This window comes from Neomonachus schauinslandi, chromosome 10, assembly GCF_002201575.2.
Source record: "Neomonachus schauinslandi chromosome 10, ASM220157v2, whole genome shotgun sequence".
Taxonomy (NCBI): Eukaryota; Metazoa; Chordata; class Mammalia; order Carnivora; family Phocidae; genus Neomonachus; species Neomonachus schauinslandi.
Window position 1 is genome coordinate 113,070,252 of NC_058412.1, and position 12,899 is coordinate 113,083,150.

The window sequence follows — 12,899 nt, forward strand, 5'->3', positions numbered from 1 at the left end:
AAAGAATTAACTGGGGCACCTGGGTGGCTCAGTCGTTAAGCGTCTGCCTTTGGCTCAGGTCATGATCCCGGGGTCCTGGGATTGAGCCCCGCGTGGGGCTCCCTGCTCGGCAGGAAGCCTGCTTCTCCCTCTCCCACTCCCCTTGCTTGTGTTCCCTCTCTCACTGTGTCTCTCTCTGTCAAATAAATAAATAAAATCTTTAAAAAAAAAAGGCCATTGGGAAGTCATCAGATGAGCAAGGGCAGGAGCACATTCAGGCTGAAGAGGCAGCCATGGGAAAGCAGAGAAAGCACGTGCTCAGGTGAACGCAGTAGGAAAACGAAAGGGGAGGCTGGACGGAGAGGGGCCGGACCTTGGAGGACTCAGAGCTGAGGCTGAGAGCCGGCCTTTCTCCCAAGAGCCATAGCCAGCCAGCGACACGCTTTAGGAAGAGACGTTGTCGACACGCTCCCCAGAAAGACTGAAAGTGAAAGGACAGACGACACCAAGTGCTGGTGCCACGGTGGAGCTACCAGAACTCTCACACGCTGCAGGCAGAAATGTAAATGGTACAAATGTTACAGGGAGGCCACCTTGCAGACAGAAAATTTGAGGGGGCCAGGCCGAACCCGGGGAGGCCAGCGAGGAGGCTGCTGCAACTGCCCCAGGCAAGAAGTGATGGGGCCAGAGGTGAGGCCAGGCCAAACAGGGGAGAGCAGGGAGGCCAGAGACACCGTTGGTGGGGGGACTCAGGAGGCAAGAGGTGGAGAATGAGCAGAAATAGGTCAGAAGCCAGGCCCTCTGTGCAAGGAAACTCTGGAGTAGCCTCTCCCAGGAGCAAAAAATGCTGCAGGTACAGAGAAGCAGGTGGGGGGTGGGGGGGGTGCATCCTGAATATCCCTTCCAGTTCAGTGATGCCCCCACCTTCAGGCAGGTCTGCTGGTTCACCTTTCCCCTCTCCTGGAGACTGGGTGACTAAGTGAGTAAATGTTAGCACAGGAACCTAATCCACGTGGGTGACTTCGAGCGAGGTGCCCGAAAGGTCCCCCTGCTCCCCTCCCGGGCCCCAGGAAGTAGAGATAAGCAAAAAGCAAAATAAGTGAAGGGGATTAAGAGGGACAAACTTACAGTTATAAAATAAATAAGTCACGGAGATAAAAGATACAGCAAAAGGAAAGTAGTCAATAATCTTGTAATAACTTTGTATGGTGAGAGATGATAACTACACTTGTGGTGAGCATTGTGTAATGTAAAAAAATGTTGAATCACTATGTTGTACACCTGAAACTGATATTCTATGTTAACTCTACTTTCATTTTTAAGAAGTGAAAAAAATGTCCCATAGAGGGGCGCCTGGGTGGCTCAGTCGTTAAGCGTCTGCTTTCGGCTCAGGTCATGACCCCGGGGTCCTGGGATCGAGCCCCACATCGGGCTCCCTGCTCGGCGGGAAGCCTGCTTCTCCCTCTCCCACTCCCCCTGCTTGTGTTCCCTCTCTCGCTGTGTCTCTCTCTGTCAAATAAATAAAATCTTTTTTTTTTTGAAGATTTATTTATTCATTTGAGAGATCGAGAATGAGAGAGAGTACATGAGAGGGGGGAGGGTCAGAGGGAGAAGCAGGCTCCTCGCCGAGCACGGAGCCCGATGCGGGACTCGATTCCGGGACTCCAGGATCATGACCTGAGCCGAAGGCAGTTGCTTAACCAACTGAGCCACCCAGGCGCCCTCAAATAAATAAAATCTTAAAAAAAAAAAAAATGTCCCATAGAAACGGTATTCATAATAATCCTGAACTGGAAACAGCTGAACAGGCGGGCAAAGGAATAAACAGGTGGCACACTCATACAGTCTTACTGCATCCGTAAAAAGGAATGGCCCGCCAACGGCTGCAACAGGTGGCTGAGTATCAGCAACGTTAGGCTGAGTGAGACACAGTAGAGGACACACTGTATGTTCCATTTACATGAAGACCAAGGACAGACAAAAGTAAGCTAAGGCGGTAAAAAAAAAAAAAAAAAAATCAGAACCTACCCCCATGGGGGCTCAGGGGGAATTGGCTACAGGGCATAAGGGAAACTTTGGGGGTGATGGTGAAATTCTGTATAATGATAGCGGTTTGGGTTATATGGGTATATGTAGTTGTCAAATCTCAGTAAATGAAGACTTAAGATCTCTGCTTTTCGTTATATGCTGAAATGTTTTCCACTGCAGCCCACAGACTGGGAAGTCCCCAGGATCTCTTTAATGATTCCAGAGAGTTATCTGGCTAACGGTTGGTGCCGTATCTGTTGGGCAATGTTGACAATCTAATCAAAAGTAATATTCCTACTGGGGCCCCTGGGTGGCTCAGTCGGTTACGCATTCAACTCTTGATTTCAGCTCAGGTCAGGATCTCAGGGTCGTGAGATTGAGCCCCACATCAGGCTCTGCACTGGGCATGAGCCTGATTAAGATTCTCTCTCTCCCTCTCCTTCTGCTGCTCCCCCTCTGCTTACATGCTCTCTCTCTCACTCTCAAAAAAAAAAGGTAATATTCCTATGTACTTAATGTTTTTCTGCTTCTTTCTGTGTGTGCACGGTTCCTTGAGGGCTGTGATAATCGGGGCAGAGACAGAAGGTACCCCTCAGTCTGGGCCTGTCTGTTCTGAATAGTCAGTTCCACTGTAATCTTCAGACCCTTCTAGCCCCCAGCTCCCTCGGTGATGTGATCACCAACCTTTCTGGAGACAAACCCAGGGAGCCAATCTTGGGGCTAGCACAGATGTGACACCCATTTCCCCACCAGCACACAACTTCGATCTTGTTGGGTTGAACTTGGGCATCATGGAGGAAGCAGCAGGTGTTGGATGAACCCAGGTGCTGGACGGCCAAAGAAAGGAACACCTTGGCCTTCCTCCTAACTGAAAGCCCATGCACAAACAAACAATGGACTCCAGGTAATGATATACGTGCTGAATTACTTAGTGGGAAAGGGACTGACACCAGCAACTTATGAAATGCATCAAACAAATAAGATGGATGGGCAGGATTTACATGGTGTTACCTGTAAAACTAACTTTGCTAGGGCACCTGGGTGGCTCAGTCAGTTAAGCGTCTGCCTTCTGCCTTCAGCTCAGGTCATGATCCCAGGATCCTGGGATCGAGCCCCACTTCAGGCTCTCTGCTCAGTGGGAAGCCTGCTTCTCCCTTTCCCTCTGCCACTCCCCCTGCTTGTGCTCTCTCTCTGTCAAATAAATAAATAAAATCTTTAAAAAAAAAAAAAAAAGAAAGAAGAGAAAACTTTCATAAGAAAATGTGATGGGGAGGGAAGATGGGTCTGGCTATGGCTACCTTGCAGACAGAAAATTTGAGGGGGCCAGGCCGAACCTGGGGAGGCCAGCGAGGAGGCTGCTGCAACTGCCCCAGGCAAGAAATGATGGGGCCAGAGGTGAGGCCAGGCCGTGCAGGGAGACCAGAGACACCATTGGTGGGGGGACTCAGGAGGCAAGAGGAGGCAGTGAAGAATGAGTGGAAATAGGCCAGAAGCCTATTTATGCAAGGAAACTGTGGAATGGCCTCTCCCGGGAGCAAAAAAAATGCTGCAAACATTGTTCAAATGTACAGAGAAGCAGGGTGGGAAGCACGTGGGGGGAGTGCATCCTGAATATCCCTTTCCCATTCAGTAATACCCCCACCTTCAGGCAGGTCTGCTGGTTCACCTTTCCCCTCTCCTGGAGACTGGGTGACTAAGTGAGTAAATGTTAGCACAGGAACCTAATCCATGTGGGTGACTTCAAGCGAGGTACCCGATGGGTCCCCCTGCTCTCCCTCCCAGGCCCCAGGAAGTAGAGATAAGCAAAAAGCAAGACACCGTCAGTTCAGAGAGATTGGGAGTCCAGAAAAGGTGCAAAGATGTTCAAGAATTCACATCGTTTGGCTTCTAGAGCCTCTCCTGGTACCAGTGGATATAACTGCCACATGGTAAGACATTTGTAATCTGGCTTGCCCACACTCAGAAAGCCCTCCAAAGCACTTCTTGATATGTGATCGATAGCTTGGTGCGGGTCTTCCAGAAGCTGGGCTGCCTCCCACACCATCAAAAGGAATGAGAAAGTCATTCACCTTCCTACTCTTTCTCAATCCTTCCAATACGAAGGGCTCAGCAGAATGCTAGAATGCCTTCAACATCTCTCCACTGGGCACTCTCTCCAGTTGCATTGAGCACTCTCTCCAGGTGCTGAGCAGGCAGCATGGCGAGCCAGAGTTCAACGTGTTTGTTTGTTTTCACTGTGACTTTAGAAAAAAATATGTCGCCTCTCTGAAGGGGACTCATCCAAACCTTATCCGAAAAATGAGGATAAAACAGTGCCCACCTGCGGGCATCGGTGTGGGGTTAAATTATTAAACTGGTTAATAATGCAAGCAAAGAGTGCATGAGTGCTCAATAAGCTTAACTATAGCCATTAATATCCTCTGTAGCCCTATCGTCGTGCTGTCACCTCCGATTTATGGGAAGCAATGTTGCTTTTGCACTTTGGGTAGTGTTATACAATTTCATGTCAGAAATAGAAAATCAAACGTGATTCCACTTACCAAAATGCATGTTGAGTAGACAGGAATCGTAGGCCTTGGCAGATACTGCAACACGTGAAGGCAGATGCGGCAGGCAGGTGAGGACAGGACACGGACAACAGGCGTGTGGGAGATGGTGGCGGAAAGATGGAGCACAAGTTCGTTGTCAGATGGACCAGAGATCAGATCCGGGCCTCTTGTCCTGCTAGCTGTGTGACCTTGAGCAAGTCACCCCGCCTTCCTGCACCGCCATTTCCTTATCTGTCCAATGAGGGGAGTAGTAGTGATCGGGCTGGCTGGAGGTGCAGTCTGGAAGGGCGTGAGCACTCAGAAACGGGAGGGCCATGCCTATTCCATACCTCAGGCAGCCCCTCCTTCCACATATAATTAGGCCCCCAAGTTGTGTCCAAGGTCAAACACGTGAAATGTGGAAGCTGAACAAGGGGAAAGTTGCCTGGGGCGCATGTGCGCCTGCGTGTACGTGTGTGCGTGCGCCTGCGTGCGCGCGTGCGTGCGCGCGGTGCTGAGAGAGGGCCTCGAGTTCCCAGGACACTAAAGCCGCTCAAACCCTCACGATGCTCTGGTGGTAGAGTTCCGGCATTTATTTTTTATTCTCTGTCCTCGCGGCTGAGACAAGTGAGCGCTGTGTTTTTTACATTTCCTTGTGCGTTTCTGGCTCACGCTCTTCTCCCCAGGAGAATGTGAGCCCCGGGAAGGCAGGGGGCACTCTGTTTGCTCCCTGCTATGCCCAAAGCACCCAGAATTGTGTCCACACACAGAAGATGTGTAATACAGTTAGCTGCCGGCCAACTGACCTGCTGGCTGACTGCGTCTGTCTGTCCCGCCAGTAAAGAGAGGGAGTCAGGAAGAAATATTGAGGACAGACCCCTAAACTGCACAGCCCCCTTCCCCCCCAGCAAGTCTTCAGCTGCAGGTGTAGGCGCCTCCCGGGGTCTGCCCCACCCTCCTGACCTGGCCACCCCTGAGACTCTGTCTCCGACGATGACCATTTGGGGAAAGAAAGGCTGAACCTCTGAGCCCCCCAAAGTGAGGCTCCCCTTTTGCATACTCAGCTGCTCCCGGAGGTCTGATTCAGGGCCCCCATCTCCCAGGCGAACCCTCATTTTCCAGCCTCCCCCCCACACACACACAGCCAGACCCTGTTGCTAAGGACAGATGGAAATTCCAAAGGACAGTTCTCATAACATTCCCCAGCTTGTAAAACCACTCGGTTTTTCCTTTATCCAGGTATAGCTACACAGTGTCCATAATAACGACTACAATAATCATAATAGAAAGCTTCGTGTTAAGAGCGCCCTCAGGCGGCCCTGGCTCTGCTTGAAGTAAGCGCTCGTCAAGCTGTCTCAGCTCAGCTTCCCAGCGGCACTGCGACGGGGCGGGAGGGGCGGGAGGGGCGGGGGGAGTTAACAGGGGGCTGGAGCAGGGCCTGGAAAGGGAGTGAGCGCTGATATGGTCGGCAGGGAGGGTGCCTTTCAACGTCCACAGCTGAGCGGTGCCGAGGGCAGGGCCCCTCTGGCCACACGCACATTGGGCCGAGGCCACACGTGTGTAGCGGGGTATCACCTCTCAAAGCGCCAACACCTGCGCTCTCCACAGGGCTCCCCCAGCGCCCCCCTGGGCCTCTGAGGTGGCACACAAGAGATGGACAAAGACAGAGGGAAGAGGACAGAAAAAAGAGACAAAGACATACAGAAACCAACTTGGGTGTGTGTGAGAGAGAGAGGGAAGCCCCAGGACAGCTGGGGCCAGGGCGTTCAGACAAGCAGGGTCCCGGAGGCCTGATTTCAGAGCGCAGACCAGACTGGGCCCCTGCCTGAGGTTGGCTCCACTGCAGCCTGCAGCATGCTGGGGCGTGCCAAGGGGCTACCAGGACCCCAGCCCCACTTCACCTCCAACCGATGGTCAGGTTTCTGGTGCAAATGGCCCAAGCCCACTTCCCTGCCACCTACTCTCTGTTCCATCGCTTAGATGAGCCCCCAGACTCACCCTCCAAAACCCACCTCTTTCTTTTCCTCTCCTCCCAGAAAGCTCTCCTCTCCTAGCCCTCATTCTCAGCCTCTTACTCTTCTCCCTGGAGCCCAGATCAAATGTCACCCTTTCCATGAAGGCTTCTCTGATCTACCCTCCTTCCCAGTTAAATAGCACATGCCCTCTGGGCTATTGGCAACTGTCCCACACTAGGTGGGTGTGGACCCCCATTGCAGCGCCAATCACCTACCTGCTCTACCATTTGACGCCCTTTGCCTGTGTCCCACTCTCGGCCCTGATGACAAGCTCTGGGCTGACCTCCATCACAACACTTGCCACAGCGGGCCTGGGTTCACCTCACTTACGGCACTATCATCATGGGCTGCCCCTTCTTAGAGCACTGACCAACATCTAGCTGACCTCCACCCTATCCCCTGCTGCCAGAGTCAGTGGGGGGGCGGGGTGGAGGGCGGGGTGGAGGGTGAATCATTGTGCTTGGCCCTCTGCCTGCGTTGACCCTGATCATGACCCAAAGCCTGACCTCTCTGTCCCTCTAGGACACACACACAACCCCCACCTTGACTGTGAGCCCTACAAGGGCAGGGCATATCTGCTCTTTGTCTCCCGCAAAGAGCTAGATGTCTGGCCTAGCCAGTGCATGTTTGCACTGAATCTAACCTATTCCTGTCCCACAAAAGAGGGATTATGCTCAGGAGGCTGCGGTGGCAGTTCCGGGACCAGCATGACTGGGCTTTTGTTGCAGAAGTGCCCTCTCTGCCCATTTGCCGGCCAGCCTGCACCCTGCTTCCCTGGAACCCTGTGCAGCGGGGCCTGTGGGCGGCCCTGGGAAAGGAGTCCAGCGCTCTCCATAACCTTGTTCTCTGCCCAACCTTTATTTACTCATTTTCAAGCCATTTCATGGGGCTGTTTGCTGATCAAAAAATGCATTCAGTGTAAAAATTTTTAAATTCTGCAAACACAAAGAAAATGGTACAAGTCACCTATGATGACACTTCCAAGAACTAAGCATTGTTCCCCTTTTGGTGAGTTTCCTTCCAGTATTTTTTCTAGACCAAAAAAAAAAAATTTTTTTTTTCTTAAAAATAGAAGAAACTTTCCTTTTTTCACTTGCTAAGAGCCTTCAGTTTCTCTACATTATTTTGTGACAGCTGCCTGGTGGCCCACAATTTATTTGATGAGTCCCCTGTTGCTGGACATTTAAGCTTGGTCCCACCTTAGGGCTGTTATACAGAATGCTGTCCTTGAGGACTCCAATGGCCATTTCTAAGCAACAGAATTGGCACCAGAGGTGAAATCTTTCTGCCATTCTGGTGGCATCTTTGGTGCCAACAAAAGCCTTTTTAAATCGAGGGCCTGAGCCCACCTAAGTGAATTCTTCAAGGAGGCTTCCTTCTTGTCTTCTGAGAGAGTAAAAGTCCTCTGGATTTTCACCTGTCCAGCATGTCCTCAGAGACCCACAGGACCATGGACTTCTCAGAAAAGGATGCCCCTGTCCCAGCTGCAGGTGATGGGGTGGGCTGGGACAAAGGAGCAGGTCATAGACTCCACAATCAGAACTGAGTTCAAATCCTGACTCCACCTTTCATGGCTGTGGGACCTTGGACACATTACTTCCCTTCTTCAAGAACCCCATGCATCTTGGGGCGCCTGGGTGGCTCAGTCGTTAAGCTCCTACCTTTGGCTCAGGTCATGATCCCAGGGTCCTGGGATCGAGCCCCGCATTGCGCTCCCTGCTTGGCAGGAGGCCTGCTTCTCCCTCTCCCACTCCCCCTGCTTGTGTTCCCTCTCTCGCTGTCTCTCTCTCTGTCAAATAAATAAATAAAATCTTTAAAAAAAAAAAAAAAGAACCCCATGCATCTGGAAAATGGGAGTGATCTTTTCTACTTTGACACTTTGCCATGTCTGTGTGTCTGGTTTGATTTAACTCTCTGATTTCACACTTTCTCCCCACCCCTAACCAAGGCTTCTATGGACTGGCTTAGGGGAGGAGAGGCTCGTGCTCATATTCTCTCTCTCTCCCTCTCTCTCTCTCTCTCTCTCTCTCACACACACACACACACACACACACACATACCTTTTCCCTCTCTCTTTGGCTGCATCCAGGGATGGAGCACAGGCAGAAAGGAGAGGAAAAGGGGGCAGATTTCCCTTGGCTGATAATATTGCAAGATGGCTCTCTAGTCTCTGGGAAGCCAAATAATGTTTAGAGCTCTCTTGGGCACCCTCCTGGGGATTTTCAAACCTTCCTGCCAGGCCTCTCAAGCTGCAACCCCAGACGAGGGCAGAGCTCTTCCAATGGCTGACCACCCTGCGTGCCACCCCCAGCCTCTGGCTCTCTGGAAACCTTTCCTCACCTGCCCAGGAGAGGGTGTTGCAAAGGACTTAAACCAGTGCCAAACCAGATCGCTGTCCTGCAGGGTCTTTGGAAAAACATACACACAAGCTTTGACCCTGTTCAGAGCCATAATTTTCCTCAGAAGCAACTCTGCCCATTATGACTTCAGCTCATCAGCCTCTTTCTCTCAGGCAAAAGATAGAATCCAGTCCATTGTATGCCCCAACTCCAGAGGACATACCCCTCAAGCCCCTAAATGGTCCCTGGAAAGCCCCCTCCCGCTAGGAGCAGACACCCCCGCTCTCATCACTGGGAGAGTGGGAGGAGGGACCACAGCTGTAGCCGTCTTGTCAGAAATATCTTCACAGGGGACCTGAGTGGCTCAGTCAGTTGGGTGTCTGACCTCACTCTTGATCTCAGCTCAGGTTTTGACCTCAGGGTCATGAGTTCAAGCCCCACATTGGGCTCTGCGCTGGGGGTGGAGCCTACTCAAAAAAAAAAAATCTTCACAGACCTTCCTTCTTTGCCCATGATCCTTTATCACCACGATCTGGGTCAGAAACCTCCACATAGCAGTCCCAAGGGTGGTACAATTGGTTCTTGGCTATCTGCTTGCACTGTGGTCTGGCCCCTCTTCTTGGCATGATCTGTGGAACCGTGGTGCCTCAGACAACACTTGAGTTTTCAGATTGGAGTGCTAGGGAGGACCCCCATCCGTGGCTGTGAGAGAGAACAAGAAGAGCCCTTTTTAAGCAAGGGTGGCCAGGAAAGACCTTTCCAAAGAAGGGATACTGAAGCCGAGACTTGGTGAATGAGAAGGAGCCACACTGGGAGAAGACCACTCTCTTGGGAGAAGGCTCAGAATGTGCAAAGGCCCTGAGTAGGAGTGAGAGGAGAGAGGAGCAAAGTGATGAGAGATGAGGGCTGAAAGGGGGGCAGCAGCCAACCATGCAGGACCTTGTAAAGCTTGCCTTTTCATGCAAGAGCTACAGGGGCCCTTGGAGGGTTTTAACAAGCAGAGCTGTGACAAAGTCTGAGTCATTTTTCTAAAGTTAACTTGGGCTGTTGCGTGGAAAGTGGATTTTGGTAGGCGGGACTCAGGGTGGAAAGAGGGAGACCAGAGAGGAGACTGGAATGAATGAATGAATGAATACATGGATGGATTGACAGAATGCATGGATGGATGGATGGATAGAGTGGACATCTCTCAAGGCAGAAGAGGATCCAGGGCGCCTGGGTGGCTCAGTTGGTTAAGCGACTGCCTTCGGCTCAGGTCATGGTCCCGGAGTCCTGGGATCGAGTCCCACATCGGGGTCCCGGCTCAGCGGGGAGCCTGCTTCTCCCTCTGACCCTCTCCCCTCTCATGCTGTTTCTCTCTCAAATAAATAAATAAATAAAATCTTTAAAAAAAAAAAAAGAAGAGGATCCAAACCCCTAAGAGAGTAAATAGTTGGTGCTTTGGGGGCCCCCAGGAGGGCACAAAGACATCAGGACAGAGTCAGGCAGCTTTATGCAGACCCTACCTTCTGAATTAAGCCTTAAAGATCAGTGATGTTAATATTCCAGTAATAATGGTAGCATTTACCATTTACTGAGTTCTCTGACGTCCCAAGTATTTCACATTATCTTCTGTGACCCTCAAAACAGTCCTGTTTTATACCTGAGGAAACAGAGGCTCACAGAGAGAAAGCGATTTTCCCACCACCTCACAGTCGATGAACCCAAGAACAAGGATTGAACCGCATCTGTCAGACTCCAGAGGCTACCCCCCTGACCTGCTGCCCGGCAGGGCAAGATGGATGTTTCGGGGGAGCGATCCAGGCATTCCAGAAATAGGACACAGCACAAGCAAGGCCCTGGGTGCTGGAAAGACGTAAGGGTGGGACAAAAAGTCCCTCAGCAGCCTGATGGGGACAACTGAGGGACACCGAGGACAGGGCTCCGCTGGCTCTGGGTTCCAAGGTGTGCCAGGCCAACAGAGAGCAGTTGTGCGTGTTGAGCCCAGCAAGTCAGGGCCAAGCGGCAGGAAGCAGGAGTTGATTCAGGCCCAGGCCCTGGCACCGGGCTCAGATCTCCCACAGAGGGGCATTGTCCCTGGGCAGCAGACCTAACCAGCTGGGGAGCTCAGGAGGAGGCATTCGCCTCTCTGGAGACGTGCCCAAGGGACCGGCAGTTCCCGCCCCCCGCCGAGCATCTCATCTTCAGGCGTTTGGTACATTTTGTACACACGGCAGGGTGGCAAATGCTCTCACCTTTTTCCTTTTGACAACTCCAGGAAGGGGAGACTGACCAGGGCCAGGCCACACACTGAGGGGCCTCAGGGCACTCAGTGTCCCTCTTCTGTCCCACTGCATGTGGAGACAGGATTCAGCAATGGACCGCTCAGTTCTGAACCACAAGCCCAGCTTCTAGACTGGAGCAGAGCAGCAAGAATGACTCCCCAGATCATATCCAGAGGCCATGTTTGCCTCCCCTGCCCCCCTGGACACTGACCTGGAGTCATGGGGGGAAAGGACAGTGGGTGGTAAAGAGCTTATGGTTGGGACTAGACAGATTGGACCCAAGTCCCAGCTCTGGCAGCCCTGGCTGCGGGAGCTGGAGCGAGTCGGTCACCTCTCTGAGCCTCAGATGCCCTTGGGAACCCAGGGCTGCTGACACCACCTCTGAGTGACTTGTGCAGGTTAAAAGAGGCAAGGCTTGCACCCAGGCGGGGGGGGGGGTGATGGGGGTTCTGGGGGACCGCTCATTTGTTCCCTTGGTTCACAGTCATGCCTCATTACTCATTCGTTCCACGACTATTCACTGAGATTCCGGAAGGCAGAGGCAAGGCCAAGTGGGTACTAATTATTGCAGAACGAATGACTAAAAGCACTTGCTAAGTGCTATGTGAGCACACACCTCAGTTCCTGCTCTCAGCAGCCTCTGAGGGAGCAGCTATGATTATCCCCGTTTTACAGATGAGGACGTTGAGGATCACGTCCAGGATCACACAGCAAAGCAACCAGCCAGGATCACACAGCAAAGCAACCCAAATGGGATTCAAACCTATTCTCTGGAGGGAATTAATTAATGGAGATGTGTACCCTTGGATACATTTAGGAATAAGCGATGGGCAAGGCTATCACTTCCTTCCCCTGGGTCAATTATCTGGACCTAACTATCATTACCTCTCTGCAAAGGCCCACGCTATTACAAGCAGTAATAACAACAGCAACAACCACTCACATTTATTGAGCACATACCCTGTGCTGGGACCTGTGCTCTAAGCATGTCCACCGTGTTCCTCTTAGCCCACTGGCTGGTAGGTGCTACCACTATTCCCATTTCACAGATGAAAAACTGAGACTTGGAAAGGTTAGGGAATGCATTGCCAGGGAATGTGCCCCAAGTCACACAGCATGCAAATGGTAGAGCTAGGACTTGGACCCAGAATGTTGCCAGGACCTTGTGCATCTGCCAAGCTGTAGAGACATCCCCAGATAGGTTTTGAAGTCCGAGTTCTGGTTTGAATCCTGGTTCCGCCATTTGCTGACCGTGCGAGGCGGGTTCCTCCATGGTAACGTTGGGATAATGATCCTGATTCTGGTGGGGATGAGCCTCCACTGACATGACCAACATAAGGCCCGGGGCGTCACATGCCATGTTGTAGGTGCTTAATACATCGTCACTGCTACCGTCCCCATCAGCGTCCCCCTGGGAGTGACTCTGTCCAGAAGGCAGGGAGCCCCTTCCACAGGCCACACTGTGCCCGGTCAGGCTCCTCTGCCACTTGCCCCCATGCCCCGCCCACCCCTCCTGCCAGCCCAGACCCTCCTTTCTCCAAACCCCAGGAAGCTGCCTCCAGGCAGGGATGTGGTTCACCAGAAGCAACAAATATTTACCTTGGAGACCTCAGCCCAGCCCAAGTCCTCCCCAAATGCAAAGGGTGACTTCCCAGACTGGGGTGTGCAGGATATAAGGCTAGACTTCCAGACCCACTGTCCAGATGAGGAGAGGAGCAGACTGAGGACTCCGGCGTGTCCAGGTAA